This window comes from Mirounga angustirostris, unplaced genomic scaffold, assembly GCF_029215605.1.
Source record: "Mirounga angustirostris isolate CCGP_5_RB_7025 unplaced genomic scaffold, mMirAng1.0.hap1 SCAF_1, whole genome shotgun sequence".
NCBI classification, from domain to species: domain Eukaryota; kingdom Metazoa; phylum Chordata; class Mammalia; order Carnivora; family Phocidae; genus Mirounga; species Mirounga angustirostris.
The window spans coordinates 161166026-161190728 of NW_026991709.1; the positions used below are offsets into that span (position 1 = coordinate 161166026).

The 24703-nt window shown below is 52.5% G+C and overlaps 1 protein-coding gene across 7 annotated transcripts in view; it reads left to right on the top strand.

The window, feature by feature from the left end:
• Window positions 1-636: 636 nt before the first annotated feature.
• The window catches only part of SLC6A6 (solute carrier family 6 member 6), an 84257-nt gene continuing 60190 nt past the window's right edge, over window positions 637-24703 (top strand). For 2 of the 7 annotated variants that reach the window (XM_064591607.1, XM_064591627.1), the window contains exons 1-2: window positions 637-1057; window positions 12886-12923. The gene's annotated coding sequence lies outside the window, so the exon portion shown is untranslated. The remainder of the gene's footprint in view (window positions 1058-12885; window positions 12924-24703) is intronic. The other 5 variants (XM_064591610.1, XM_064591623.1, XM_064591616.1 and 2 more) reach the window with 5 other exon arrangements.

The window sequence follows — 24703 nt, forward strand, 5'->3', positions numbered from 1 at the left end:
AGCAAAGCCAAGAATCCGGGAGCTGTTGACCGCTTCACATCAGTCTCAGGCCACCCTAGTGCCTCCGGGGAGACAGCGGGGGCAGGGTTACTGTGCCCATTTTTCGGAGGAGCAAACCGCGGTTCCGAGAACCTGCATGATCGCCGGAAGGGAGGCGGCGAAAGGAGGCGTCGGAGTAGTTTGGACCCGGCCACTCAAGGAGCCGAGCCGCAGGCCCCTCCCATGAGCCAGGTGGATGGGCGAGTGGTGGGGGTTGGCGGGTGGTGTTAGGGGAGGGGGTGAATCGAGGCCGGGGGCTCCCTTGCTCTTCATCCGGAGGCAGGAGGAGGCTGAGGACCGGCTGTACCACTTGGCACCAGCATTTGCAGGGAAAGGGTTTCCTCGAAAAGTGCTCTCTAATGCGGGAAGCAGTGGGTCGAGTGTTCGCCGCGCAGCACGAGGGTGTGTGCGCGCGCGCTCGGCGAGCCCGGGCTCTTTGTCCGAGCCCGTGCGCGCGTGCGTGTGTGGTGTGTGCGAGTGTATGTGTGTGCGCGTGTGTGTGTCTGTGTGAGTCCTCATGGGGGGCGGGGCTGGGCGTCCGGCCCCGCCCCGGCCCCGCCCCCGGCCCGGCCAAGCTGGTATTTTTCCACCCAGCAGGATGGGTGATGCTGAGAGCTGCCTGCTCAGACAACAGACGCGCGAGGTCAGGAAGAAGCCGCTTATAAATTACCGCTTCCTCCGCGCCGCCGCCAGCGCCGAGCTCCGGGCCCTGGCCGCAGCCCCGCTCGCTCGCCAGCTCCGAGCCCCGAGGACCGCGAGCCCAGAGACCCAAGCCACGCGGAGAAGGAGCGCGGAGCGCGGAGCCCGCGGGCCAGAGACCGAGCAGGAGGGCACCCCCGGCCAGTGGAACCGAGTGCAGCCGAGCGCAGCGCCGCGGCCACCCCAGGTACCCGAGGGACAGGGAGCCGGGCGCGCGGAGCCCCCTCCCTATCCCTGCGCTCCCGCCAGCCCGGACCTCCCCGCCAAGCCCCTCTCGCCACCGAGGGAGGGACGGAGGGTCGCCCGCGCAGACCCGCTGGTGAGGCTGTTATTGTTTCCCCAGCGAAAGGGCTTGGGCTTTTCGTGCCGGCGGCAGGTGTGTGTGTGTGTGTGTGTGTGTGTGTGTGTGTGTGTCGGTGTCTCTGTCTCACCGGGTGTCTCCATGTATCTCCATGTGCCTGTGTTTCCGAGGGTGGCTGTTCCTTCATTTCTCCAGCAATATGCACTCGTGTGTCCCAGTGTTTGCCTGCTCTTCTGTGTCTTGGGTTGTGCTTGTCTGTGTATTCTGGCGTGTCTGTGATACCTGCGTGTGGCTGTGTCAATGTGTCCCAGGATGTGGGCACTTGTGTGTCCCGGCGTGTGTCTGGCGTGAACCTGTTTGTATGTGACTGTGTCTCCGAGTACCTGGCTGTGCACGTGTGTGTCCCTGAGCGTGGCTGTGTCTCCGGGCCCCTGGTTGCAGGCACTTGTGTGTCCTGGCTGTACCTGAGGGAGTGTCCCTGGTGCCTAGAGGGCCGGCCAGCCGGAGCTGATTCTCCAGGGCAGGCACTGAGTTGGGCGAGGTGATAGGGGGGCATGGCTCCAAGGGTGCTGCCCGTGTGTGGCGTGCAGGTGGCAGTGCCAATGTCCAGCCGCCTTGAGTGGCAGGACGAGGCCCCACGGGACAGCTGGGGGCCAAATGGGCAGCAGGCAGGGACAGCGGGACACATCCTCCTCTAGCCTTTTCTCCTTCCTTCTGAGGGTTCCTCTTTTGAGCAAGAGGTTCTCTCGTCCCCCTCCCACCAGGAAAGCCAGATAGAGAATCTCAGGGACCTTCTGCGACCGCCCCAAATCTTCAGCCTAAACTGGAGGGGGGACCTGTGGGCCACCCCCTGCCCCCGGCATTCAGAGGGAGGTGTGTGCTGAGCAGGGCCACCAGCCTGGCTATTTTGGTCACTGCCTGGCCCCTGCCAGATCCTGGTGTCCCCTAGGACTAGCCCCAAAGCCTTGGGAGGCAGCCCAGGCCCCCATTTCCTGCCTGGAGAAATAAATCAGCTCCGTAACTGCCCAGACACTTGAACGGAGGGTCTTTGGGCTGAGGTTTAGTGGCGCGTGGCTGGCTCCGTTTGGACTTCGGTAAATTGGCCCACGCTTTGGCACTGCTGACGTTTAAATAAATGTCATGGAGGAGATCTTTTTAAAATTTCTTTTTAATTTTTTCTTGGCTGGAAGGGAGGGGATCTCATCCCGAGTCTCCCAGCCAGAAGGAGTTTATTTTTGTGAGAAAGAGCGGGTGAGTGCTTAGCAACCGCCTGCCTCTCTCTCTCGACCAGGGAGTCATCCTGGGAGTGTGGGGTGGGCATGAAAAGGTGTGGCGGTGGGTGGGGGAAGGAATGTAATCAGGATGGTGTTGGGGGGATTAGAGGGATGCCGGAGGGCACTGGCTGAGAACCCACCACAAGATGGGATTGGCAGAATGGCTAGAGGTCTTAGGGCTGGCTCAGTCCCTAGTTGACCTTGCGCAACCTTTTTTGGGGGGCCTCAGTTTCCTCATCTGTAAAATGGGTGGAGTAGACTCGTTATGGGGTAAATGGGGACTGAGAGGCAGAAGCATGTCCCCAGAGAGCTCAGTTCAGTTACTGTGCCTCAGTTACTCTACCTTAGTCAGTAGGTGACCTTGGGTGATTCTCTTGGCCTCTTTGAACCTCAGCTTGGCTGTCTGGGCAGCAAGGACGCCAGTGCCGGCCTCGCTGCGCCCTTGAGGGGATTGAGGGAGATGAGGATGAATAAGCCTGCGGTAAGCTGTAAAGCCCGGCTCGGCTTCGTAGCTGCTGATTAGAGGGTGTCACGAGGTCTCAGGTCACCGGTATGTGGCAGGGCCAAGGTGCACTCTTGAGCTTTTGTCCTTCAGGGATACCCTTGTGCTGGCCCATAATGCAGTCGCAGTGGGCCTCCTCTGCCCCGTTCCTCTCCTCTCGTCCTGCAGTGATCGGGTCACATCTGCTTTGCAGAGTCGGGAGGCCTTAGTGGGAAGTACCCATTTTAGAGATGGGCAAACTGAGAGCTGCCCAGGGGACTTTGCCTTGATCGGACGGTGGCAGGAGTGGGCCTCCAAGGTCTTTCCTCTGCCAACTGAGCTTGGGCCCCATGGAGCTTTAGTCACTGATGTGCTGAGGAGGTGAACTTGGACTGTGGTCAAGACCTGGGGAAAACAAGGGACAAAGATCCTCCAGTCCTCAAGGTTGGAGGGAGAGAGCGCGGGACCCACGGGCGCCTCGATTCTGTCCCCCGTTACGCATTCTCCCTTCTGTGTGCCTTCTCGGGGAGCCCTGCCACTCTTCCAACACAGGTGTCAAGTCCACAGGAGGCTTTGGGCGCTGGTGATGGTATTTTCTAACCCCCAACTTGTTTGCCTGTCAGCCTGTCAGAGGACTTGGGAGCTGTACTTCTCTGAAAGTCTTTCCAAAGGTCCCGAAACGATAAGACACTAGTGAGTCATTGAACACATTCCTGTATATAGGAAAGAGCTGACAAATAAATTACAAGGAGCGCCCAGAATGCAGCTTAGCCACAGCTGGAGGGGGTCTGGGCGGGAATAGGGCTGGCCTTGGAAGCCCAGGGTCACCCTGGCAGGTACAGGCTGATCACTCACTTCTGCAGAAGGTCAGAAGCAAGAGTCAGATTCTTTGGGGCTACATCTCACTCCTCTGCGCTGGCCAACTTATCGTGGCGCAAGTGTTTGTTTGAATTTATGGATTCTGGGGAGGAGTTGTGGTTGTGGAAATGCCCAGGGTGGCCTTCGAGTGTGAAAGAGAGCTCTTTTTAAATGTGCCTCTTCTAGTTGTTTAATAAATCTTGCTAAGGTCAGCTCTGGCCTGGCACTGGATTTGGGGTAGAATATTGGCTTTCGAGGTGCTCAAAGTCCAGAGGGAGATAGGGCACTGACCATGCCATCCGAGGCATGCTGTGAAGACTCACCGATGCACCGATGGCGGGGTCATAGGCAGAAGGCACTTCAGCCTCTTAGAGGAGGTGATGTCAGAGCTGGCATCTTCTGTGAGCGGAGGAACAGTATGGGCTGGCGTTCTGGGCAGGGGACATAGCAGGTACAAAGGCACAGTGGCATGAAATAGCCAAGCATGTTTGTAGAATAAACCTTGCAGGGTTCCTGCTGGAGAAAACAGGGGCCAGGTGGTAGAAGGGCCTGAGCATTGGGTAAACGGGCTTGAGCTTTATTCTAGAGCAGCAGGGATAGAAACGGCATCAGACTGGGTTTAGGGGCAACAGTGGCAAAGCTAGTTAAACCCAGGAGCCCAGAAGACCCCTGATGGTAGGTGGGGAACTAGGCTGGGGTCCAGGAAACCGAGGGTGGCCAGGCCACCGCTGGTCAGGGCGCAAAGCATTTTCCATGCCAGTGAATCTTGCCCTGAGCTCTTTTTGTAAACACAAGGTGGAGGCCTGGACATGCTGTTTAATAGGTACACAGGCCATTAGCTTACTGGCTTTGACCTCCCAGGGAGCATGAAGCCCAGGAGTCTTTAGGGTGAATTATGTCTGCCCTGGACAGGGCTTTGGGGTTTCCCCTCCCACAGAGGCTTCATTTGGAAACCTGAGCTGAGGGGCAGGGGCTATGAGTGGCCCAGAGAGGGCAGAAAGAATGGAAACTGCTGTGCTGTTTCTAAAGCTCTGTGAGTCACCCAACTCTCTTGTAAAAATCAATGTACAAACAACAAATCACCCAAAACAATAAAAGGGAAGGGGAGTGTAGCTGCCAGGGGTTGGTCAGTGGTAACTCTATAATCAGGCAGAGAATGACTTGAGTTACTCTTTTACAAATTCAGATTCCCAGGTCCAGCATGGACACACTGAATCAATCCCCATGGGGTGGAGCCTGGGAATCTGTATAAAAAATCATGTGTTTTTTTTTTTTTTAATTTAAATTGAGATCTAATTTACATGCCATGAAATGCAAAGAGTCTGTTACAGTTTGATGAATTTTGACAAATTTATACACCTGTGTAACTACCACTCAGATCAAGATAGAGAATATTTCCAGCTCCCCTAGAAAGTTAGTCGTCTCATGCCCTTCCCCTCCCGGAGGTGAGGAGTTTCTGATTTTTGTCACCCTGAATTAGTTTTGCCAAGCCTAGAACTTCGTATAAATGGACTTGTTTGGTGGATACTCTTTAGTGTCTGGCTTCTTTCTGTTTGATGTTTTTGAGATCCATCCATGCTGTGGAGTTTATCACGAGGTGATTCCTTTTATTGCTGAATAGTATTCCATTGTATGGAGTCACCTGTTGATGGACGTTGGGGTGTTTCCAGGTTGGGGTGATTATGAATGAAGCTGCTGTGAGCATTCCTGTATAAGTGTTTCAGTGAGCTTATATTGTACATTTCTCTAGGAGTGGGACTGCTCGGTCCTAGGGTCCATAGATGTTAACTTTATGAGAATATGTCAAAGAATTCTTTTAGTTACAAAAATAATACACCTCGGGGTGCCTGGGTGGCTCAGTTGGTTAAGCGTCAGTCTTCGGCTCAGGTCATGATCTCAGGGTCCTGGGATGGAGCCCCACATTGGGCTCCCTGCTCAGGGGGAGCCTGCTTCTCCCTCTCCCTCTTCCCCTCCCCTGGCTCTTGGGTGCTCGCTCGCTCTCAAATAAATAAAATCTTCAAAAAAATATATATACCTCAAGCAATACAAAACTGTATAAACTAAAAGTGATCCTCAAAGATCATTAAAAAAAAGTGCACTCTAATCTTCAGTCTGTCTATTTGTCTGTCTCTTTCTCCAATAACAATAAAGGCCTGTAAGGTTATACATTTTCCTCTGCACACAGCTTTAACCGTATCTCTCGGCTGTCTACAGGAACGTATACTTTTTTATTACATTCTAGATCAGTTTTCATTTCAGTTTGGATTTCCTCATTGATCTGGGGCTATTTAGGACATGTTCAGCAAGCTAACTGTAGTTTTGTTTTAGTGTTACCGAAAATGGCATCATACTGTTCTTGGTTTTGCCACTCACTCTTCAAACAATGGACCATTGTGGAACTGCCGCTTGTCAGAACATACAGATCTGCCAGGCCACTCTGAACAGCCAGTCTGCATTTGGGAATCACTCACCTAGTCTGGCCTGCCTTAATCACCACACGCGCTGCCAGCTCAGTGAATGCAGAGCACCCACCCGGTGACTCTGAACTTCCCTGAAGGTGGGCAAAGAAGCAGGCTGAGGCCACTCAGCATTCTGAGATGGGAAGGAGCACCCCAGATGCCTTATCTCCCTTCCTGCATTTAAGGCCTGTGCCTGACTTAGGGGTTCTTACCCCCATCTTCTGGATGAGTTCACCCGGCCTCAGAAAAGTGACTTGCTGCAGCTCACACAGCTGAGATTGAATAGGAAGGGGAACTAGAACCAGAGCCCGTCCTTATCCCCCCAGCGGCATGGCAGATGCGCACTGAGCACCTACGGGGTGTCAGGCAGAAGGCCAAGGCCAGGAGGGCAGGGATAAGTAAATAAAACAGCCCCTGCACTCAAGTGGCTCAGTCTCACGGGAGGGGAGAAGATCTGTATCAGGAAGAGGTTAATGAACAATTCCAGGTGGCTTCTGCCAAGGGCAGGCAATGGTCCAGGCAGGGAAAAGTGGGGAAGGTCTGAGGGAGAGTGGTCCTCTGGCCAGGGAGTGTGGAGACTTTGGGATCTTTGAGTGAAGGCTCCCCGCCATCCATTTTAGGGATCAGGAGGCTGAGGTCCAAGCCAGGCTGATAAGCTATCAAAAGGGCCATTGTTCACAAATTTGTGGTTCTTCCCCAGACTCAGGCTCCATTCAGTGATTCTGTTAAACAGGTAAATCTCGAGGCCGTGTTTTTACCTCTGCCTGGAACTCTTGATGACAATGTTCACAATTCAGATGCTAATTTTAACACAGCTAATGGGAAGGGGGAGTGAGAGGACAAAGCTGTACCAATCCAAAAGATTCCTTAGGACTTGGCTGCCCGGGAGACACCTGCAGAAACCGGGGTGGGGGGTCCTGGACAGCAGGACCTCCTGGCTCCTGTGGGCAGCTCTGGCTCCTGGCGGTGGTGCGGGATAGAATCAAGGCAATTTGCAAGAGGGCTGGAGGGCAGGAGAGTTGAGTTCTTCTGGTTTCGCTCACTTGGGTCCTCCCTAGTCCCTTGGAGCTTTACCCTCCCCATTAAGCAGAAGCTTGGACCACATCTCTGAGGGATCCCAAGGATGGACATTTGGAGAGACCTGCTCTTCCCCCATAGCTCTTCTTTGCACACAAAAGAAAAGTGCTAAGCCATTCGCTGCCAGGTTCCACCATCCCCTTTCCAGCAGAAAGTCCTTAACCCAAGCCAGGTTCGGGGTGAAGCAGTGCAGGGTGGAGGGGTGAAGTGGATTCCAGCAAAGTCATGCTTAGTGGGTGAAGGGCACCGGAAGGGGGTGGTCCCGAGGGCTCTGCCCTCTTGCCCTATAGCCAATTGGCACCTGGGGATGATGGCTGCCGAGGCCTCATGGAAGACCCGGGCCGTGATTTCAAGGACATTCATGCTCTCACCAGATGGCACTTGGTATCTCCTCTCTGGGGGGATAGCCCTACAGCTTGAGACAATAGGCTCCTTGCCAGCCTCCATGCCTCTTAGGCACCCCTCTGTACCGTCCGTGGGCATGCCACTCTCCTGCTCAGGGGTCTTCAGTGGCTCCCTAGTGCTTTGTGAAATCAGGTTCACACTCCTTGGCCTGACATGCGAGGCCCTGCAGGTTCTGGCCTCTGGCCAGTGTTTACACTCATCTGCTGCCACTTCTCCCCACCTCCTCGTGATTTGGCTGATTTCTGCTCCTAAACCGAGCCTCGGGCTCTCTTGGCTCTGCCCATGCTCTTGCCACAAGGCCCGTCCTCCCTTCTTCTTCTTTTTTTTTTTTTTAAGTAGGCTCCATGCCACCATGGGGCTCGAACTCAAAACCCTGAGACCAAGAGTCTCATGCTCTACTGACTGAACCCGCCAGGCACCCATCTCCCTTCTCTTCTTATTCCCCTTCTTCAAGGGTCACCTTGAAGCTGCCTGCTTCATGAAGCTTTCCTTCAGCCCCTTAACTGTGCCTGGCACATAGTAAGGACTCAAAAAGGATCCATTGAGACAAAGTATACATCATCTCACCTTGCTCAGAGCCTCCTCTGTAGGGCAGAGTTCAGATCTTTGTGGTCTCGCCTTTTATCTGTTCACCTGACTGAGGTCACATCAGGGGAGGGATAGATGCTTCAGTGTCCAGCCTGGCACACAGTAGGTGCTCAGGACACAAATAAAGGCTGTCTGATCCCCTCTACCCTGAAATGAGAGCCTATTGTGGGTCCGGGCTTGAAAATAATATTCACCCATCTCCATCCATACTTATTGGTTCTACGCCCTGGGGATGTGCCAGGTGAACCAGACGACCAAATCATGGCCATACGCTCATGGAGCTGACCATAAAATAGTCGAATGAATTATCCCAGCGGCCTGGGGCACCAGGGTTTGGATGCAGGATCAAGTCCCAGGCCTGAAAAAACAGTACCAGTTGCTGTAAAATGGTCTCCCAGGGGCAGCTCTGGACCACAGGCATGTTTTGTGTTGTCCGCATAGACAGAGTTTTAGAATTTTAGAATTCAAGCCTGTATTTTTCAATGTGGGGTTTTTTCTTCTTTTTTTCTTTCTTTTTTTTTTTTTGCCTCTACATCTGGTCATTGTCTGGTGTCTCTGAACATACTGCTCTGGACATACTGCTGTTCCACCTGGCAGCCCCCCTCGAACTCTCCAGGATGCCCCAGTGCAACCCCCTCCAGCCCCCCCACCGGCTGCTTCCTCGGTTAGGTCTGGCCAGGCCCGGGGCATGGAAATGAGTTGCCAGTGGATCCTGAGCAGGGGGAGACATTCTGCTCCATTCATTCACCGGGGCTTCTAGTCCGCTTCTAGCCCGCCAGTGGGGACCCTTAGCGCTTTCCCAGGGGCAGCTCCAGGCCACCCCCCCAGCGCTCCATGTGGGGCTTGGCGCACCCCCCCATCAGGCTGAGACCCGCACCTTCCCTGGGAGCCCCTCCGCTTTCAGCCTCTGCTGTGGGTTCTGGGCCTTGGGCTCCAGGCAGGGAGGGTAATCTGCCCCCTTGAATGCTAAAGATTCAGCCTTCTGCAGAGAGGCTCAGAGGCAGCCATACTCTGCTGGAAGGAAGCCCTAAATCTGAGACCTGGAATGTTTTCAGTGTATCTTGTTACCTTGGCTGAGCCCGAGAGTGCAGTCCGGTGATCGGTACCTATTCGCTCAGTCTCACTGCAGGGCGCCAGAGGGGCTCCTCGGTAGTCGTGAGGCTCAGAGGCACGGGAGGAGCTTTCTGCCCTCTCCAACATTTCCTTACCTCTGAGCCCTGATTGCCGTTGCCCCAGCCTGGGGGTCGTTGCTACATCTTGGCCCGGTCCTGGGATATGGCAGCAACAGCAATGATGATGACACATACTGGTGCTCCTCAGACTTGAAAGCCATAGACATCCCTGGAGAGCTTGTTAAGATGCCCCTTTCTATGCGGGACGACTGAACTGGGCCCTGAGAGTCTGCGTTTCTAACCAATTCCCAGGCCGTTGTCAAGGCTGCTGGTCTGGGGACCACACTTGGAGTAAAGGAGGTCAGTCCCAGCTCTTGGGCACCTGCAACCCTTCCTAAACCAGGGCGGTTTCCTGGTCAGCATCATCTCCCCAACCATCCCAACAGATACCATCATTCCCATTTTGCATGTGAAAAGTTGAAGCCCCAGAGACCGCAGGTAACTCGCCCAAGGCCACACAGTTGGGAGGCGGCTGAGCCAGGCCAGGCCAGGCCCTCTGGGCCAGCGCCACTTTGGAAAGGATGCTGGTGGGGAAGCCGTTTTCCACTGAACAGTGTCCACGGTCCAAAAGCCACAGGAGGCGTTTCGAGGCAGCCAAGTCGGATGTAAATCAGGGAGAGCCCAGGGCCAGCCAGGCGGTGCTGACAGCAGGGCAGCCTGAGGCCGTGTGTCAGGATCAGGTCTGAAGTGGGACTTACTTCGTGCTGGCATGCTGCCTGGTGTGGGGAGCCGTCGGGGGATGCTCGCAGCTCCTGGAACACCAGCGTGGGGCCTGCTGGAACCCAAGAAGGCGCCTTCTCACTCTTACACAGCCTCACTTTTTAGTTGAATCCCAGGGTGGAGGGCTGGCTGGAAGCATCGCAGTAGGATGGATGGACGCTGGGACCTGGTGCGTCAGTTGTTTAAATACTGGTGCATCCTTGCAACCGGGGATCTCATTGAGGACTGAGGTTGCCGAGATCTTCTGCTTGGCTGGGGCTTTATTTTTACACGGGGCACGTGCCCCAAGCAACTGGAAAGTGTAGAACAGATTTAGAGTCTAGGTTCTCGAAATGTGGTCACGGGATGTGCGGTCTGGTCATCACCTGGGAGCTCGTTAGAATCAGGGGCCCCACGCCAGACCTGCTGACTCAGACCCTGGGGGTGGGGCCTAGCAAGTTTTAAGAAGCCCTCCAGGCTTAACTTTGAGAAGGGCTGATTTCTCCATCTCCGGCCAAATGCCCAGGGGTCTGGGAGGGTCAGTCCTAACCTTTGCTACTGGCTGAGAGTACCAGGGCTGCAGGGTGACCTCAGATGTCATTTTATCTGTGCCGCACTTTTCTGATGGCCTGAACATCAGTTAAAGGGGCATGCATAAAGTTATACGGCATATCTGAGACAGGGCATAGGTCTGGATTCTTAGAGTTGCAAGTTGTAGAAATCAGTTCAAACTAACTTTAAAAAAACAAGGGAGGGTGGGAGTAGGGGAGGGAGGGAAGAAGGAAGGAAGGAAGGAAGGAAGGAAAGAAAAAGAGAGAGAGCGAGAAAGAAGGAAGGAAGAAAGAAGAAAGAAAAAAAGAAAAAAGAAAGAAAGAAAGAAAAAGAAAAGAAAAGAAAGAACAAAGAAAAGAAAGAACATTTACTGACTCTTAACTGAAAAGCCCCAGGGTCATACTTCAGGCATGGCTGGATCCAGGTGCTGAGATATGTCATCAGGATTGTTTCTTTCTGTCCATTTCTGGGCTCCTGTGTTGGTTACTCTCAGCTGCATAGGATGCATCCCCTCCCAGCATAGCCATCTCAGTCTAGAAAGAGCCTTCTTTTTTCCCCAATATTCTTAGCACGAGCCCTTGTCATCACTCTCATTGTCCAGGCTTGGTCACGTGCTTGTCCTTGAGCCAACTGTCACAGCCCCTCTGATTGGCTAGGCCTGGCTCACATGCCCACCCAGAACCCCGTGGGCTGAGAGTGGATGTGCATGGGTGTCCAGGTAGAATGGATGTGAGGCTGTCCCCAGAAGAAGGGGCATGGGTGCCAGCAGGCTATACCCACGGGGACTTAGTGCCATTCTTATCCTCCTCTTGGAGCTGGGTTGCCCTCAGTCAACTGCTAAGGTCTCACGCCAGATAGAATTATGCTCCTTTTCCTGGTTCCTTTACCATTATGCCTATAAATGTGCATTAAACATGCTACCTTCATCTTTCCCTTTGTCCCTCTTCCCTTGGTATAGTCCAGGATAGCAAGTTACACGTTACCCTGGCACCCACGCCTGTTGCAGGCATTACTAACCCACCCTCGCCTTCACAGCGCCACGTGTCCACCCAGAAAACAAAGCCTCCGTGGCGTCCGTGTCGCATGTTGGCCTTTACCATGGGGTTCTGGGCTCCATGAGAGCAAGCACCTCGGCTGTGTTGTTCATTGCCGGGTTCCCAGGACCTAAAACAGTGCCTGGCACACAGTAGGTGCTCAAGAAATTTTTAAATATATATATACTATATATATATTTTATTCTTAAGTAATCTCTCCCCTCAACGTGGGACTTGAACTTACAGCCCTGAGACCAACGGTCGCATGCTCTACTGACAGCCAGCCAGGAGCCCCTTAACAGATTACTGACTGAATATTCCTACCCCACAGTGCCTTGACCACTGGGCACCTAGGTTAGCCCATTGAATGTGGGGGCGCTGCCATAGCAATGAGGTTGTCTGATTTGGGGGACAGGGAGCTCTGCAGACTGCTGGGGCCATGTTTCTGAGTCTGAGGAAGGGGCTGCAAGGGCAGGGCCTCAGGTCCATTGAGGAAAGACTTGTCCACCCTGCAGGCCTCTTTCTGCCCTCCCACCATTACCCCCTTCCCTGCTCTGCTAATCCATTTACCTGTTCATTGAAATGTGTGATCCTGGTTGATAAGGAGCCATTTCCTGGTTTTCTGCATTTTCATATTCTAGGAAACCAGGGGAGCCTTCCAGCACAGCTCTGCTGGTGGATGAGAGACAGCGGTGATCTACCCCAACTTGCATTTTTTCCCCAAACTGAGTGCCAGAGAACAGGAGGTGTTCTGTTAAAAAAAAAAAAAAAACTAACAAAAAAAACAAGGCTTCAGGGGTCATTCACATTTGGGGACTGCTTGACTCAGCAAAGTTCAACAGATTCCCTTGGTATGGTGATTCTTGGAGACTTTAACCAGTCGATGAGTTATCGTCTTCTCCAAGAGTCTGGGGCCCCCAGGGCCTCCCTCCGCCCCTCCGTCTAGCCGTGGTGTGTCCCTGAGCTCACAGGGAATAGTCTTCCACAGACTTGGGCCCATGCCTAGGCTGCTCTGGTGCAGGCCTCTGGGGCCGGGCAGTGGCTTAGGGTTGCAGCTGGGGGGAGCCTCTGTGTGTGTGTGTGTGTGAACACGTGGGTCTGTGTGTGTCTGCGTGTGTGCACGGCTGCCTGGGCAGCCCGCTGTTGACTTGGCCCCTCCCAGCGTGCAAGAAGACTCCGAGTCCCGCGTATAGTCACAATCTGACCAGATCTTCTCTTTCCTTCTTTGCTTCCTCTCGTTGTATTAGGTCCAGAACAACAGCCCTTGCTGAGGAGCCTCCAAAACGTAAGTGGCATTCGTCCTCTCAGTGGTGTTGGCGTCTCCCCGATGTGCGGTCCTTGGGCTCTCAGGGTCTCCTCCAGGGTTGAGGAGGAGGAAGCAGAACCCCCAGGGCTCCGGGGCCTCATCCACATGTCACTTCGGGGTGGTGGCTTCATGGCCTGGGTCGGCCCCCTCCGCCTGCCTGTGCCGGGGAGACAGCCTTACAAATGCTGAGCACTGATTTTCGAGTCTGGCCTGGACCCCATGCTGGCTCTGCCACCGAGCAGTGATGGGGCCTCGTTGAGTTAGTTCTGAGGATTGGGCTCAGACATATGTAAAAGGGTGAGATGCTTGGTTCCCAGCACAGATAGGATGCTCCCATCAGGACTTGGGGCTACTGTCCCAATTGTCTCTTTATTAAACTCTTTTTATTTTTTGGGTCTTTTTTTAAGGATTTGTTCATTTGAGAGAGCGTGAGTGCCTGCGTGAGGGGAGGGGCAGAGGGAGAGAATCTTTAAGCAGACTCCCTGCTTAACGCAGAGCCCCTCCCGGCTGATCCCACCACCCATGAAATCATCAACCCAGCCAAAACTCAGAGTTGGTTGTTCAACCGACTGAGCCACCCAGGCACCCCTAAACTTTTTCTTTTTAAAAAATTGAAAACTTTCAGAAAAGTGGAAAGGAGAATACAGTGAACTCCTGTATACCTTTCACTGAGATTTTCCCATTGTTAACATTTGTTACATTTGCTTCATCTCTATATGCTATAAAAATAGTCACATTAAAACTTTTTTTTTTGCTGACTCATCAGGGAGTAAATTACAGGCATGATGCCCCTTTACTCCTCCTAATCCTTCCTATGTATTTCGTAAGAGCAGTGCCATTCATTCTCTTATATAAGCACACGCAATTATCAACCCCAGGACGTTTAACATTGACACAATTCTCTTATCTAATCTACAGACCTTAATGACATTTTGCTGACTGTCTCATATTTACAGAAGCTTTTATTTTTCCCCCAGTTCAGGATCACAGTGTTTTTAAAAGGGGTTTCCTGGGGTAGGAACCTGACTTTTCTGCAGATGACTTCTTCACCTTGATCTAAAACATCCTTACTATTGGGGTTTTGAAAGTCTTTTTGTTATGACCTTTGGTAAGAAATAGATTTTACGACAGATGCCACCTGTGCTCACATATCCACACACGCTTGAAAGTGAAACCCGTCTCGCAGAATGATAACTCACATCTTCAGCATCTTTAGGGCTCTGCTCTATTCTGTTTTCTTTTATAAAAGTGATATTCCTGACCCTTTGAGTTGATTTCATGACCCCCTAGTAGACTCTGTTCTGGAATGTGAAAATCCTGGCTTCTTAGGCAGAAATTTCTCCCAGGAGGGAAGGTAGTGCCCTGACCAAGGACTTGGAGTTTGGTTGATTTGGGGTCACCTAGGAAGCCAGGACTAGGAGAAAGGCCCTGAAGACCCTGGCCCACTGCTACCCATGGTGGACCTGACCCCATCCCTGTGATCAAGCCCCGCCCCCCCGAGGCCCTGTGACCCCATGGAGACCTCCGGTTCTTTATGCTGTGACATTAGGCAGGCGTATCCCTGGTGGCTCAGGACACTTCCCTGGCTGAGTGGGCATAGAGTTGTTCTAGTCCATGTCAGCCTCCAGAGTCGTTGCCATACTGGTCACAAATGTCAGTAAGAATAATCACGAGCACTTATTAAACTCTTTACTAGCATGCTCGATTCGGCACGGAGAGGTTTAATGTATAGTGGTGCATTTTAGCCCACAACAGTCTTAGGATGTGGGCTCTGCTGTTCTTTCTGTAAAAATTGCAGGTACATTCATTGAGCACTTACGGTGTATCAGGTACTGCTAGGTACTTTACAGACTCATGCAGTCCTCAAAGTAGCCCTAGGAGTTAGACACTGATATTATCTCCATTGTACAGATGGGGAAACTGAGGCGCAGAGAGGTGAATTGACTCTCCCCAGGGTCACACTGCAAGGAAGGATTTGAACCCCACCTACTTTCTGACCCTGTCGCCCACACCATCCAGCACGCCCACACCATCCAGCACGGCTCTTCCCTCCCCCCAGGCTGGGAGCAGACTCCTAGGCAGGCCCATTCCCAAGGCCTTGCACTCGTTAATGAGTAGCCTGGGGCAGCCCAGGCAGCCAGGTGCCTGCTGCAAAGCTGGAGTCTGAGTTCTGCTTCCAGATAAAGAGTCTTGTGCAAGGCTCCCAGCCCCCATCTGGGCTGGTGGCTTTAGAGACAATACACAGATAGAAACCAGCTGCTGTTCTCTCCTCCGAGGCTTGCTGATCCATCCACACTTGGTGGGAGCCCATTTCACAGAGGATGCCCTGGAGGCTGAGAAGTGGGTTTGCTCTCAGGCCCGTATGATGCTTCCTCCACGTGGCCCTTTTGGCTTATGCTTTCTGGAAGGGCTCCCTGGCCATCTATATGGCAGGCAGCAAGATTGGGAGGGGGTCATCTTTAGGGAACAGGAGCTGTCCCCTCTGAAGCTGGAGCACTACCAGGCGTGCAGGTGTGTGGCCCTCCTCACTGAAACCTCCAGGTTCCCATCTGAGAACAGGGATAGTAATCACTCACTCTAGCCCTTGACAGGGCGTGCACAGCTGGGAGGTGGCTGAGATGTGGATGGTTTGTCCGTTGTTCAGCGGACTCTGAGTTATTAAGGAAGCGGCCGAAAAACTGATTCCTGACAGGGATGAAACCCACATCGTGGAGAGTCTGTGAAGCTGGAGAGTCAGACAGTCCTGGATTCAAATCCTGTCTCCATCCTATGCCGCTGCATAACCTGGAGGGGAGAGTCCTTGAACTCCTCCGAGCCTCAGCTTTCCCACCTGTAAGATGGAGCAGCAAGGGCACCCAGGAAGCTTTGAAAGCGAGTATGGTATCGGGGGTAACGGTCCCTTTGTCATCAGGGTGGAGTTTTGAGCACTCAACAGGCCTAACGAAGTCAGGACCCAGCACCCCAGTACATGTTCTAATTTCACCTCCCTGGCGAGATCCCCTAGAGCAACCCCCGCACTCGCCTCAGCTGAAAATCAGATCCACCCTTTTGGGTGTCTGGTCATTTTAGCTAGAGGGGCACCTCTCTGGGCTTGTTATAAGAATTCCCACGGGGCCTTCTCCCCCACCCCCTCCCGGACCCCTCCAGGTTGTAAACTCCAGGAGGGGAGGGGGTTGTTCATACAATGGACTTGTGACCCATCCAGGGAGAGCCTCACCCTCCTCACTCGCTCCCTGGAGGGGCCAAGTCAGTGAGAAAATGGTATTTACTGTTTGTCTGACCTGATAATAAAAGTGATACATTTTTTTTTTTTTAAGATTTTATTTATTCATTTGAGACACAGAGATAGAGAGCATGAGCAGGGGGAGAGGCAGAGGCAGAGGGAGAAGCAGGCTCCTCGCTGAGCCAGGAGCCTGATGCGGGGCTCGATCCCATGATCCTGGGATCATGACCTGAGCTGAAGGCAGATGCTTAACCATCTGAGCCACCCAGGTGCCCCAAAAGTGATAACATTTTTAAAAAATGAGATATATTTGATCTACAACATTCTGTGAGTTTAAGGTGTTAAAAACATTTGGATTTGATACATTTATACTGCAACATGTGATTGTCACTGTGGCGTTAGGTAACGCTTCTGTTGGGCCACAGGATTATCATTTCTTCTAGTGTTGGGAAGTAATGTATTTTTAATACAGAAGCTTGGAGAGCACAGAAAAGTCAAGAGAAGACAATAAAATTCATCCTGTCCCGCCATGCAGACAGAACCATCTAACAGTGCATTTATAAACGCGTGGGTAAATATACATTATTTACATTTTGCTTTTTAAAGTTGAACTCACACTATGGTGACCCTGGGGAGCCAACTTCCTGTCTCCACCCCCCAATATATTTCTTAGCATTTTTCTGGGTCTTCGGTCTTCTAAGTCAGGGTCAGCAGAGTTTTTTAAAGGGCTGGATAGGATGTATTTTTTAAAGGGCTGGATAGGATGTATTTTGGGCTTAGGGGCCTGTGGGTTTGCCTCCACTGATCTCATATGGTCTCATCTCTGCTGTTGTAGCACAGAATGCAAATGAGTGGGTGTCGTTTTATGCCATTAAAACTTCATGTACAAAAACAACCTGCTAGATTTGGTCCAGGGGTCGAAGTTTGCTGACCGCCCCCCCACTTCCCTTCTTACTAGTTTTGATTTGTTTGGGTAAACCATCATTTATTCAATTAATCCTCTAGCACTGAGAGATTGGCCATTGGTAGTTTCTCTTTCATGTAAACCACTCTGCTGTGAACATCTTTTTTTTTCTTTCTATTTTTAATTGTAAAATATACATAACATAAAATTAAACATCTCGACCATTTTTAGGTCTATAGTATAGGAGTGTTAAGTGTATTCACGTTGTCCTGCAACCGATCTCCAGAACTTTTTCATCTTGTAAAACCAAATGCAGTGAACATCCCTGACTGGGCATCTTTACACATTGGTCTGGTCCAGAAAATTGGAATTGCTAGCCTAAAGGGGGTGCGCATTTTTTTTTTTTTTTGAGAGAGAGAGAGCACATGAGAGAGGGGAGGGTCAGAGGGAGAAGCAGACTCCATGCTGAGCAGGGAACCTGATGCGGGACTCGATCCTGGGACTCCAGGATCATGACCTGAGCCGAAGGCAGTCGCTTAACCAACTGAGCCACCCAGGCACCCGGGGGTGTGCATTTTTAAGGTGCCGGGCACCTGCTACCAAATCACTGACCCTCAGGAATTGCCCTAACTGAAGCCTCTGAGGATCACCAGTGACAGCCCGCGGGCCTCAAGAGGGAGTGAAGCCAGCCACTTCCTTGGGGAGCCCCTGCCTTCAGGGCTTGGGGAGCAGTGGATTTAAAACAACCCATCCCAGAGAAGCAGCAGCCGGTCTGCCAGCCTTCCTCTTTTGGGGAAGAAAATAAAAAGTCCATAAACAAGATGTGTTATGAATGCCGAACCAGACTTGGAGGTTGATACATCTACCCTTTAGAGAGAGGAGAGGTGTGGTTAAGACCTCAGCTCAGCTGTCCAGTGAGTCCAGGGGTCAATGGCATTTGGCCTCTACTTTGCTGTGTGACCCAGGGCAGGTCACGTAACCTCTCTGGGCCCTTGGGTCCTCTGTCAAAATAGACATGATGTAGACTCTCTCCTCTCTGGTTGGACAATCAGGGAAGAAGAACTACGAAAGTTCTTCGCACAGTGGCCGGCACACAGCCCCTACCCAGTACGTGCTGGTTGTGATTGCTTTTCTTACTGGGGCGGTTAGGATTTCTTTTAACACCTCTATTTTATAGCGCAGTTATTAATGTCCCTGTGTAACAGGTGAGAAATTTGAGGCTCAAGAGGGCAGCGGCCAAGCCGAGGTCAGCCATGTGTCAGCACAGGGAACCTGGGCTTTAGCCCATGCCTTCGGCTAGTCGTCTGTTCCACGCCGCAGCTGCTGGAAGCTGGGGCCTCTGGATGACCAGGGCAACCGCCTCTTCTGGCCTCACCTGTGGTGGGAAAGCTTGGGCCTTTGGTGGAGAGAAGATTCCTTGGTTTATTTTCCTGTCTTGCCTAGCCCCAACAGTGGGCAGACGGGTTTTTTCAAGGAGAGAGGTTACAATTCTAATGTGTGGGGTGCCCCCCACCCCCCGACACCACCAAGCGATTCTCCAGCGCTAGCTGGATGTCCTACCTTGTAACTCACTCCTGACACTATTTCCCTGGATCTGCAGGTTAATGATTCAGCCCTCCAAGGCCGACTCCCTACTCCCACCTCACTTCTGACGCCTGTTGTACGTGTCAGATCATCCCCTGTGCTTTGGCGGACTGGCTAGAAATCAGAGGTTCCCATGACCTCCTCCTTGGGTTTGATTAATTTGCTAGAGCAGCTCACAGAACTCAGAGAAACATTTTATTGACTAGATTAGTGGTCTGTTAGTAAAGGCCGTAACTCAGGAACAGCCACATGGAAGAGATGCACAGGGCAAGGGATGGGGACGGGGCAAGGAGCTTCCATATCCTCCTCCCCAGGTGCCACTCTCCCCCAATCTCCATGTGTTCACCAGTCTGGAAGCTCTCATTTAAATTTTTATGGAGGCTTCATTACTTTAAGCACCATTGATTAAATCATTGGCCTTTGGTGATTGAACTCCATCTCCAGCCCCCCTCCTTTCCCTGGAGGTCAGGGGGTGGGACTGCAAGTTCCAACCTTCTAATCACGCAGTTGCTTCTCCTAGCAACCAGCCCCTAGCCTTAGGTGCCTTCTAAAAGTCACTCGTTAACATAACAAAAGACACCTTTCTCACTCTCATCACTTAGGAAATTTTTTTTTTTTTTGAGAGAGACGGCACAGGAGAGAGTGAGCATGGGGGGGAGGGGAGAGGGAGAAGCAGGCCCCGCTTGGAGCAGGGAGCTGACCCGGGCTCCATCCCAAGACTCCAGGATCAGGACCTGAGCCCAAGGCAGACGCTTGACCAACTGAGCTACCCAGCCACCCCTCTCATCACCTAAGACCAAATACATATTTATATTGATTATAAGTCACAATATCGCAGTTTGTTGTTGTTGTTGTTGTTGTTTTCAGAAACTGGCAGGGCATTTCAAAGACCAGAGCTTCCTGCTGAGGTGAAACCTGAGAAGGGTTTAGAGGAGGTATTCCCATCTGTTAGTCTGTTCTCAGCCAGCAGATAGTAAGTCCAGAAACCCACGCTCCCCAAAGCAGGAGGCTCTTGGATCCTAAGGCTAGAGATACCTCTGGGTTTGGAGGGGTTGGCTCCCTGGGGCACCCCTGAAGGAGGGTGCCCTGGGTCAGTATTCAGATCCAGCTGCTCAAAGGGTCCCCCACGGCACCACCTTTATATACCCACTTCCCCACCAACTTCCTGGGGCACCTTGGGCAAGTCATTTCCCTTCTCTGGGCCCTCATTTTCCTCATGCATAAAAACAAGGGTCTGGAATCATCTCCCCAGAGGAGCTCCTGGGGTGACAGCTTTGGACTTGAATATCAGCTCTGCCATTTAGGAGCCAGTGCCTGCTGTGATGATCTCCCTCTCTGGGCTGGGTGTTCTCTATAAAGCAGACATAGTGCACATGCCTCGCAGGGTCTATTGTGTGCTTGGCAGCCTGGTGGCCCGCACACCCTCTGTGGGGCTATATACTTGGACACCTCGGCTTCCCATAATGGATTCTCACCCCTAAACCTTTGGCCTTCATCCTTAAGTAGCAGGAGGCAGTTTTGAGTCACTGGTTCCTCTGCCCCTCATCCCCAGCCTGAGTCGGTTCCTGCATTACATTGCACAGGGCTTCTCTCATCCCCAAATTCCCCCATCCTTGTTCCTGTCATCACCCCTGAACTCTTGCTCTGAGGGTCCCGTCAGGACTGCCAGGTTGTGAAGGGCCCATGGCTCCCTCCCTCCCTCCTGCCACAGTGAGGGGGACATGGTTCTCATTTATGTTTTCAAGTCAAGTGGTGCTCTGACCTTCTGTCTGATTCCTTCCTAGTCTTCTCTGGGCATCCTGCCTGCCACCCCCCCCGCCCCCGACATGAGAGCTTTCTCTTGTCCATTAAATTACAGAGGCCCAGAGAGAGAGACAATGTTTTGATAAGGACTCTAAGGCTGGCTCCTGATCTGTGGGAAGGATGCCACGATCGATTAGCAATGTCTTTCGGGAGCAGGATGGGTGGAAGCGGCATTGGGGGCCTCGATGAGGTGAGAACTACGGAAAGTCCTTGGGAGTAGACACCTGCTCTGCAAAAACCGTGGAAACAGGGAGGAGCTGAGAGGACCCCAAAAGGTCTGTGCAGGTACCAGGCAAAGCAGCTTCCTCTGAGTGGGAAGAAACAACGGAGCATGCCTGTGGGAGAGTGTGACCCCGAAGTCTCAGGATCTTTAATTTGTACTCAGGTTGAAGTTTTCAGACCAGGAGCCCAGAGTCTTTGATGCTTCTTATGTCCTGGGTGTCATATTTTGTGCGGGATGTGGTGTGTGTGTGTGTGTGTTTGTGTGTGTAACAGGGATCCCTCTAGACACTCTGAATAAGGTTGCTAGATGAAACACAGGGCGTCCAGTTAAATTAGATAAACTGAGTCATGTTTTTAGTTAAGTATGTCCTTCGCAGTATGAGTACATCCGACAAGCTTACCTCCGCAAGCTCATTTATCCAGTTGCCCCGGGAGGTCGTGCCCGCAGGCCGGGTCGTACCGCTGCTTGAGGTCACAGATGTCCCCGCGAACCAGTCGCAGCAGCGCTTGTCCCAGCCCTGGCCCTCCTTGCTGTGAGTCCCTGAGGTGTTGCCACCTTGGGCATCTATGTCCTCCTCCAGGCAACCAGAAGGGTCAGCCTAGTTGACTTAATACGAGGTCTGATTTTGACCTGGAGATGCTTACTGAGCACCTCTGACGCCCGAGAACTTGATGGTCATATCCTCATCCCCGCCATGAGACGGTCCTGTGACAAAGTTCTGATGTTCTCTGCCTCATGGGTGAAGAAGCCGGGCTCAGGGAGGTGCCCCGCGATACTGCCGCGGCCACACAGACCAGGAGACAGGACTGGTGCGCTTCTGGGCCCAGGCTCCCCGCCCTGCCCCCCTTCCATGGGGGAGCTGCCCAGTGGGGCCCTGCTGCTCCTCTGGATTATTCCCTCCAGATCCCCTGTCCTGTAAGGAGCTCACACCGAATGAATTGGCGCATGTTCTCAGCATTCACGTGTCCATTCACTCACGTGCTGAGTACTTGTGGAACACCTGCTGTATGCCGGGCACAGTGCTGGGCAGTGGGGATAGAGTGAAGAACGAGGCAGGAAGGGAGAGACAACATAACTGAGCACACAAACCATTGTTCGGTTGCAAAGTGGAGCCTGCCCGCCCACCCCCCACCGCCGCAAATGCATGCAGTCAGTGTGTTTGACCAGGAGGCCAGGGCTTGTCTCAGGGTGGAGGAGGGAAGAATCTGGGAACACGATCCTGTCTGCCTCCACCCTCCTCTCCATCCTTCCTCACGAGGAGCGTTCTGAGGCTCAGAGAAGGGCATTGACATGCCCAAGGTCACACATCACCATAAGACATATGGCCTCCGCTCCTCCCCTAACCACCTTTTCTGTCCTGGTGCTGTTGAGAGAAGAGTCTCTGCTGCTTCCTGGCCGTGTGACCGCCGGCCAGTGCCATCTCCTGCCTGGGCTCCAGTGGCCCCATTTGTAAAGGGAAGCCCGTGATGCCCACCAGGCTAACTGGCTTAAGCAAGTAAGAGAGAGCAGTTTGGTATATTTCTTATTAATGTGTTTTATTAATAATGGCTGTACTAAAGTGCTCTCAGGGATGATTTAGTCACATTAAAAAGTCCAGACATGGAGTAAACTTCCTCCTAAAAGAAACAATCTAGAAAAGCCGCAGCTCTGGAAGGCCCCTGGGGACAGGGGCTGCTTCGAGGTACTGATGCCCATCCACATCTCTGGCCTTGTCTGGGTCAGCTGATCCCCATGTGGCCAGGCCTCAAAGCTTCATGGCTGAGGGCTGAGCCTGCTGCGTGCTTCTGGGGGGAAGGGACCACCCCCAGCTCTTTAAAGAAATTAATTTTATTTCATATTCATAAACATGATGACAGGTGCTAGTGATACAAACATAAAAGACAGTGTCAATTTTTTAGAAACGTACAATCTAGTGAGTGAGACGTAGGTGAACATATGAATTACATTACAATTTAGTGTGAGCTTTTCCCCCCTGTCTTATTGAGAAACGAAAGGCATACATCACTGTGTGAGCTTAAGGCATGCAGTGTGATGGTTTGTTGTAATGTGGTGGAGTGATGACCGCAACAGATTGTGTTCACATCCACCTTCTCATAGATACAGTAGCTCCCAACTCTGAAAGGTCATGGGGGGCAGACCTTTTGTTTTCCCTTTGGCCTTTATGGTTCATTTGAGGAGTGTATATATTTTCAAACCCCTTCCAGCCCTGCTGAGTGGGGGAAGGCCCAGGCGAGAAACTTTGATATCTGGGGAAGTTTGGGGAAAACCTGTAAGCATCTGAAAACCGAGAATTGAAAGTCTGTTCATGCAATCATCAGAGACTTGTGGACTTTTCCTGTGGCCCAGGCCCCGACCATGCCCTGGGAACCCAGAGTTGAGCCTCTCTCTGTCCCGCCTGGAACAGCCGGGCCAGCCCAAAGACAAGTAGGCTGTGCCTCATCAGTGGGGTCTCTTAAAGATGCTTTGGGCACACAAAGTTCACAAAACTTTCCCAGAGGCCTTGAAAGACAAAAGCAGGCCAGGCAGACAGACACAAACCAGGAAGGGCATTTACTGGTAAAGGGAAGCGACCCTGAAAAGGGAAAGCAGAGAGTTCCTGATGCCATCAGCGGCATGGCTGGGCTGCCCTGTCTCGCTCTGGGGTACGGGGGCCAGGAGAGGAGCTGGAAGGGAGGTCTTGGCTGGTGACCCCGAATGCCCTGCTGAGTGCTGGGGTCTTGATTCACTTTGGGGAGCCAGACTGGAATCTGAAGTCCTTAGTTAATGCTGCCAGGTGCCCCCTTAAAGGTGGTGGTGACTTGTTTAGTTGTTTGGACAACTGGTTTCTGTTTGGGAAGAAGAACAGTCCAGCCGGGCCCTCACCCAAACAGGCTTGCAGGAGCATTGCAGGCAATGCCAGAGGTCCCGGGAGGAAACCCACTCTACCGAGGTGTCTCACCTAGTTTTGATGACTCACGTGGTTTGGGGAGCAGGCGAAATGCCTTGGGAGGGGGTGGCAGTGCCGGCAGCCCGGGCCGTTCGTGTGTCACAGAACACCGCATGGAGGAACTGTTTATCTGCTGTTTGCCCTGGGGGACAGAAGAGCTCTGGGTGCTTGTTTCTGCCCCCAGTCAGTGTTGTTGTTGATTAACCGCATGAAATGAACCGCCCGGGCATTTCTCCTGAGAGCAAATCCACTCATGTATTGAAGCACTTACCCCTGCCTTCCCTTGTGGAATTCGGGATGGCCCATTTTACAGATGATGCAGCTGAGGCCCCAAGGGGGAAGTGACATTCCTGAGGGCACTGCTTGCAGCAGCAGACAAGTGACAGAGTCAGCTTCCAACCAAAACCTTTTAAGGTGACGCAGCAGAGGCAAAAGTGGAACCCGGCAGAGGGGATTTGGGGAACAGGGTCTCGCAGGGGGTGGTGCCCATCGGGGAATTCAGAGAACAAAGCTGGAGAGGCCAGGAGGGCCACTCCTCTCCACGGACAATACTGGGGAGGAATTACGTAGAATTCCACCATCTGGGGGTCAGTGGGAACCAACTGAGCAAATCAATAGATGAGTCCATCTAAAAGGACGGATTTCTTGACTATTTATAGTTGTGGCCTAAATCCCAGGTATCCTTGTCCCCAAGGAGTAAAAGGAGACTTTTTCTGATCGGCCAGGCTCTCTAAAGGGTGAATAAGCTGATTAAGTCCCCGGCTGCTGCAGAGGATGGGACAGTGCGGGAGGGTCAGGGTGAGAGCGTCAGGGTGAGAGCGAGCTCAGAGGAGGTGGGGGCGGGGATGCGCCCAGGGCTCAGTCCCTTCCCTTCACCAATTCCTTATTAACCGCCTAGAGCAATTGCTCTAGGTAGCCCGAAGTGAAATGGTTAACAGTTCTTCTAGCCTGAGGGGCCAGCATTTAGTAATCCCAGCAGGTATACATAATGAAATGGAAAGGTCCTTGCAGAGCCTGTAGCACAAAGCCTCTGCAGGGGTGGGGTTTTTGTTCCTGCTGTTGTGCAGTTGAGGCTGGCCCAGGACCTTCGATCCAG